This window comes from Nicotiana tabacum, chromosome 11 (assembly GCF_000715075.1).
Source record: "Nicotiana tabacum cultivar K326 chromosome 11, ASM71507v2, whole genome shotgun sequence".
NCBI classification, from domain to species: domain Eukaryota; kingdom Viridiplantae; phylum Streptophyta; class Magnoliopsida; order Solanales; family Solanaceae; genus Nicotiana; species Nicotiana tabacum.
Genome location: NC_134090.1, coordinates 180,879,126 through 180,886,230, shown reverse-complemented (window position 1 = coordinate 180,886,230; position 7,105 = coordinate 180,879,126). Strand labels below are relative to the sequence as shown.

The following is a 7,105-nucleotide window of genomic DNA, read 5'->3' as shown; positions in this document are numbered from 1 at the left end:
CCATGACGTATACTCGACTTTTGCGTTTTAGGGCCATAAAATTGGAATTTTACCCGATTCCCAGATTTTCGTGTGCTATAGGCCACACCGGTGGCATGAGCTTGGGCCACTGATCAAGGATCACCTAAAATTTTGCCGGCGTATCCAGAACAATCTAAGGGACAATAGTCATCGCCTTGCTATGACCGTTACTCATTTTTTGGTATTTTAGGGTCATAAATATGGATTGTTCCCGATTCCCATATTTTCGTGCTATAACCCACGCGAGTTGCATGGGCCCGGACCACCGGACCTGGACCACATAAAATTTTGCCGGACCAACAAAAATAACCGTAGGAACAATAGTCACCACATCTCCATGACCATTACTCGTTTTTTTGTCTTTGAGGGCCATATAACTGGAATTCTGTCCAATTTCTAATTTTTCGTGTGCTATAGCCCATGCCGGTGGCATATGCCCGGGACACAGGACCCATATCGCATAAAAATTTTCCAGCCCATAATAAATGACCTAAGGATCAATTTTCACCGCTTCACCATGATTGTTACTCGTTTCTCTGCGATTTAGGGCCGTAAAACTGGAATTTTGCCTGATCCCAAATTTTCGTGTGTTATAGCCCACACTGGTGGCTTAGGCCCCGACCACCAGACTCGGATCGCCTAAAATTTTGACAGCCCATACCAAATGACCTAAGGAACAATAGTCATTATCTCTCTATGACCGTTACTCGTTTTATGGCATTTTAGGGCCATAAAACTGGAATTCCGCCTGATTCCCAAATTTACGTGTGCTGCAGCCACGCTAGAGGCATGGACCTGGGCCATCGGACCCGGATCGCATAAAATTTTGCCAACCTATAAAAAATGATCTAAGGAACAATAGTCACCACCTAGCCATGAGCTTTAATAATTTTTTCGCGTTTTAGAGCTATATAACTAGAATTCCGCACGATTTACAGATTTTCATGTGCTATAGCCCACACCGGTGACATCGGCCAGGGCCACCAGACCTGGATCATATTAAATTTTGCCGGCCCATAAAAAGTGACCTAATGATCAATTTTCACCATCTCGCCTTGATTGTTACTCATTTCCTAGCATTTTAGGGTCACAAAACTGGAATTTTACCTCATTCCTTGATTTTCGTATGTTATAGCCTACGCCGATGGCGTTGGGCTAGGCCACTAGACATGGATCCGCCTAAATTTTGTTGGCCCATCCCAAATGACCTAATAAAAAAATGAGCACCGCCTTTCCATGACCGTTACTCCTTTTTTACCGTTTTAGGGCCATAAAATTAAAATTCCGTCTGATTCTCAAATTTTCGTGGGCTATCGCCCACGCCGGTGGCATGGGCCCGGATCGCCTAAATTTTTTTGGTCCATCCAAAATGACCTAGGGAACAATAGGCGCTGCCTCGCCATGGCCATTACATATTTTTTGGCATTTTAGTGCCATAAAACTAGAATTCTGCCCGATTCCCAGATTTTCGTGTGTTGTAGCCACGCCGGTGGCATTAGCTTGGGCAACTTGATATAATTATTATTAGTTGTGTGTATCATTTATTGTTTTGATGTATTAAAAGGCGAGATTCTTTCGTGGGTCCATAAGCCTAGTAAACTGGACAATAATGATATACGTGTAAGCACGTGATTTTTGCCCAATATGAGAATTACTCCCAAAAAATCCAAAAATAAAATGATTTTTCTTTGGTGTGCAATTTTGTGATATTTTGAATAATTATTTGTATTTGTCTGTGCGTGTTTATTTGCTAAATTAATAAAAAATATAAAAATATGTCGCATTTTGCATGTAAGATTTAATTCTACAATTGTTAGTAATTGAATTTGTTTTACAAAAATTAAAAAACTTACAAAAATAGGCATCGTTTGCATTTTTAGCATTTAATGTCCAAATATATAATTTTATGCTTAATTAATACTTAATTGTGCGTTAATTATTATTGGGAGTTAATTTGCGCTTTTATAACTTAATTTAGTTCTTAATAATAGTTTAAGTATTTTTATAATTTAGTTTTAGAGAAATAAAAGAAGAAAAGAGAGCGAAAATATAAAGAAAGTCGGAATTGGGCCTCTTCTTCAAATTTAAGCCACAAGCCCAAAAAATGGCCCAATCTTCCCTACGACCCAGTCCATTTCGAACTGGGTCGACCCAGTCCATAACCCAAAAGACCGAAACCCGCTTTGTCTTTCATTTCTTACAAAACAAAAACAAAACAAAAAAAAAATAAAAGAAGAAAACCCTAGACTAAGAGATCCGCCCCCCCCCCCTCTTTCTTTCTTCTTCTTCCTAAAAGCTTCAAGCAAGAAACCATGGCAGCTACCCTTTCCCCCTCTGCCTCACCTTCGCACACACGCACAACCCCTCGTCGGACCACCCAAATCGACCCCCGTCCGCCATTAAAACCAAACGACCACCTTCAAACTTCGACATCCATGGTTGTCCCCCCCCTTGTTTCTTCGTCGTCTTCTTCACCACGTCCAGTCATGGACGACTTCAAACAGCCCCAAGCAGCCATGAACGAGCAGCCATGACGAGCAGCAATGACTCCCAGCAGCTACACCATCTTCGTCGCGTCCAAACAACCATCGTCGCAGCTGTTTCTGCGTCATCCATGTCGCTGCTGCTGCGTCCTTTTCTCTTCGCCATTGCTGCTGTTTTTGTCCTCCATTGCTGCTGTTTTTTGTCCTCCATTGTTGCTGCTTTTTGTCCTCCATTGTTGCTGCGTTTCCACTGCTCCATCGACGACGAACAGCTCGTCGACCTTCACCAAACATGCTTGCCGCTGCTGCTGTTTTTTGCCTTCATCTTCTCTTCGTCTTCGTCGTCATTTGTTCGAGCTTTGGTCGAGGCTCGGACAGATTTGTTTACAATCAAAGTTCTTCGTTGATTCATCTCCGGTTAGTTGTTTTTGAGTTTTATTTTGTCCATATTTTGTTTTTATATTTCTCGAAGTTAAAATCGTTAAAGAATTCAATTCTTGTTTTGTTCGTTGTTCATCGTTGAAATCATTTTTCTAGTTTGTTCATGTTCATGTGCTTTGTTAAATTAATTTTCAGATTTCAAAATAGAAGTTTAATTAGTTGTTTTCATATTCATTTCATGTTTGTATTATTGTTTAAGTGAATATTTGTTAGTTTGATGTTTGTTAGATTCAAATTGAAATTTAATTAACTATTTCTTCAATTTGTTTCATGTGTTTATGTATTGTTAGAAATTGTTAATATTGTTAAGTTCAAGCTTAAGTTCATAATTGTTTATTCGTCAATCTTGTTATTTGTCTAAAAAGAATTTAGTTGTGTTAAAGGAAATATATTGATTTAATCGTTTAATCCGTCATGTTTGTTGTGTTAAAATAGATTCATTCATGTTCATACTTTGTTTGGATGATCTTGAATCCGAATTTTGTATAGTTTGATTTCTTGTTTACCATTTGTGATTATTTCTTGAATTTGTCTCATAAAGTTTAATATAGGAATTGTTGTTGTAATGTTGTTAGAGTAGTTGATTTTAAGTTCAATATTATTGAATTTAGAAATCAAAATATACTTGTTTGTTGTTGTTGTTGAATCCGAAAATAGGATTGTTTGTTGCTAAAATATTGTTCAATCAAATTAGAGTTGTTCTTTGTTGTTCAATTTGTGTTCATGTGATTTGTTGTTGAAATGTTGTTGAAATCATGTTCATGTGCTTTGTTGTTGAAATGTTGTTAAAATCGTGTTCATGTGATATTGTTGTTATGATGTTCATCCGTGTTCATATTGTTGTTTAAACATTGTTAGAAATTGATCATATTGTCTATATTTTGGTTAAGTTTGATTAATTGATGTGTTATAGCTGATGGGTAGTTTGGTAAATTTGTAGTACGTTCAGGGGTAGTTTGGTAATTTCAGTAAGGTCGGAGGGGGTAGTTTAGGAATTGTACATTTTGAAATTGTTTATTTGAAGCATGGGGGACAAAATGAAATGGGGTGGGTTGTGATATAGTTGTTTAATATAAAGGGGGGACAAGATTTAATTTAAAGGGGGAATCTTGCATTATTTTAAATGAAGCATGGGGGACAAAATATAATGGGGTAGTGTGATATGTTTATTTAATGTAATGGGGATGAGTGAAAAGATAATGGGTTGGGTAGAGAAAAAGTATGGATTTTAATTAATTGAAAGGTTTATGGGATGGGTTATAAGATGAAGTCTTGAACACAAGACATAAGAGACAGAAATAGGGAGAGAGATACGAAAAAAAAATACACACACAGATAGAGAGAAAAAAAACGGACAGAGAATAGAAGAGAGAAAAATTCCGAGAAAATATTTAAGCTTTCAAAATAAAATAAAACTAAAAAAAAATCTACTGCTTTCTTTCTTTGTTTGAAATTAGTATTAATGGTTGTTGTTTCATTTAAAGCTTAAAGCTTTTGTTTTTGGGATTACTACTCCACCGGTTTGTTACTGGGTTGTTACTGCTGCTGGACTGTTGTTGCTGTATTGTTATTACTGTCGCTGATTCTCATCATCATTTTCTTTTGCTTCCGATATCAGGTACACAACTGAAAGCTGGTTATTGTAATCCGAATATGAAGCATGAATACGAAAAAATAAATAGTTGAAATTTTGAATTAGTTTTAATTATATTCTGAATTTTATCTGTATGTATAATTTATTTAGTTTGCAAAAAAATCAGAATCGTGTAGCTATTTAATACATATAGTGGAATATCCAACGATAGCTTAACGATTGAACTACCTATATATTGCCAAAAATAAATAAATGGTGTAGTAACTTCGTCAAGTAAAAATCAAACGAATAGGCCATCTAGTAAGAATTTGGTAGAAATATTGTTTAGTTAAATAATATTGGTTAAGTTCAGCATGTAAATGGTCTAGGATTAAAATTGGATTGCTATTTTTAATTTGACAAATTGAGAATATGCCTAGTATAATGTAACTAGGTAATAACATGTAAATAAATTAAGACATTTTCTCTTTATTTTGTAAAAAAAATTTCAACAGAAAATGTAGGCATTTTAGGACTATTTTTTTTAATAAAATGAGATGAGCCTCGCCCAATAAAACACACTAATTGCGGGGCCCTCAATAACTGTTTAATTGATTACTTAGACTTCGGATGGGCCGTTTAACAAATTTCACGGCCTTCCCCAAAGTAAATAAAACGCTAATTGCTTTAGGCGCGGTATAATAATAATTCCATTCTTAAACATGGGTACGCATTTATGCGACCCAAACTAATTTGCATAACTAGGGATGCGTTCGCGTGACTTGATTATACTTCTAAAGGCATTTCGGATTATGCGTTCGCGCAACTTCGAGCAAATTTTTATTAAAAAGGGGTTCTTCGGAGAATATCAAATTAATTTCATATAACCTGAGATGTGCAGTTCACTATTTAATCATACAAGAGCGACAGACGTTCTTAATTTTATTTTAAGCACAATTTCGAACTTAAGTCTATTTTTATAAATAAATAAAAATTTCGAAAATAAATAAATAAATTATATTATCAATATCATTGTGTATGCGTACGCGTAACACGATTTTTCACGTTAAAAAATATATAATATATAAAACGGATACACGTATGCGTGATTCGATTCGAAGAAGGGTCCTTAATTACAAGCAGTCTAAATAGAAGCGGTAACAATAAAATTGGGCAATAAATATGCATTTAATAAATCAAAGTCAAATATAATAACAGTTAAGCGACCGTGCTAGAACCACGGAATTCGGAAATGCCTAACACCTTCTTCCGGATTAACAGAATTCCTTATTCAGGATTTCTGGTTCGCAGAATAACAAACAGAGTCATATTCTCCTCGATTCAGGGATTAAAAATTGGTGACTTGGGACGCCTTAAAATTCCCAGGTGGCGACTCTGAAACAAAACAAATAAATCTCGTTTCGACTGTCCTTTAATTGGAAAAACTCCCACGCACCCTCGCGGGGCGGAAAAAGGAGGTGTGACACCAGGAACTTCAAGTGCTAAAACCCAGAACCACTGGTTCAGGGTTAGAAATTCGAGCTTAAAATAACTGTTATAGTTGACTTTATTTATTATCTGATTTTTACATGATATATGCCTAATGTGCTAAATGATGCTTTTACCGCTTTAATATTATTTGAATTGTGCATATACAATTGCTACGAAACCCCCTTCTTTCTGAGTCTTCTAAATTTATGGTGCACACGTGCGCGTGGCCCACCTTTCTGTTAAAGTCATACCAAATAAGACGAAGTTGGGACAAGTAACTAGGCCAGGTAGACTTTTGTGCTCCCGGTACGTTGCCCCCGCTTCGGCTCAAACTGTCCGTTTGGGTAAGCCAGGGCTAGATCAATATGCCTCAGTTTTTTTCACTTAGAATAACTCAGCTTCATGCCGGATCCCTGTAGGAGCGTTTGTTTGGATCACGTGCATTTGACTTTGGAGACTCAACACAGGGGTTGGGTCTGTCTAGGACAGATGTACCAAAAAATGAAAATGACCATCCTGATGCATCTTACTTGCTCCTACTTGCGCATTTATTTGATTCGTACTTGTGTGCTGACTGACTTTTGAATATCAGGAATAATTTTTTAAAATTGAAAAAAAATAGCGGTTAGGGAATTGATTGTTTATTTTTGAAAAAAAAAACAATGCCCAAATAACTGTCAAAACCCTGCCGAAATTTTGAGAAAATGAAAAAAAAATGTTTTATTAATTTGTTTTATTAAAGGAAAAATAGAAAAAAAAAGAGTCGTTGTTCTGTCTTGTTTTTAAAAAAAAACAAATTAAAAAAAAATAGTTTGTCTTGCCATAAAAAATGAAAATGAAAAAGAGTTTTGTTTTTAAAATGAGTTTTTATTTATTTATTTGTTTAGATACCAAAATAAAAATAAAAATAATAAAATAAAAAGAGTCGCGTTAAAAGTGGTTTTATTATTTGTTGCAAATATATATAACCCAAGTTTTATTTGTTGCAAATTCGAAAATATTTTCCTTCTTCTTTAAAAATTGAAAAGAAAATTCAAAATTCAAAAAAAATATTTTTTTAGAAAGCATTTCTTTTATTAAAGGTAAAATTCCAAAA

The 7,105-nt window shown here is 35.3% G+C and overlaps 1 long non-coding RNA gene across 1 annotated transcript; it reads left to right on the top strand.

Moving 5' to 3' along the window:
* The first annotated feature begins 2,295 nt into the window (after positions 1 to 2,295).
* On the top strand, positions 2,296 to 4,662 carry LOC142166606 (uncharacterized). Its single transcript, XR_012697010.1, has 2 exons — positions 2,296 to 2,921; positions 4,564 to 4,662. It is a non-coding gene; the product is annotated as an uncharacterized LOC142166606 (long non-coding RNA).
* The last annotated feature ends 2,443 nt before the right edge of the window (positions 4,663 to 7,105 follow it).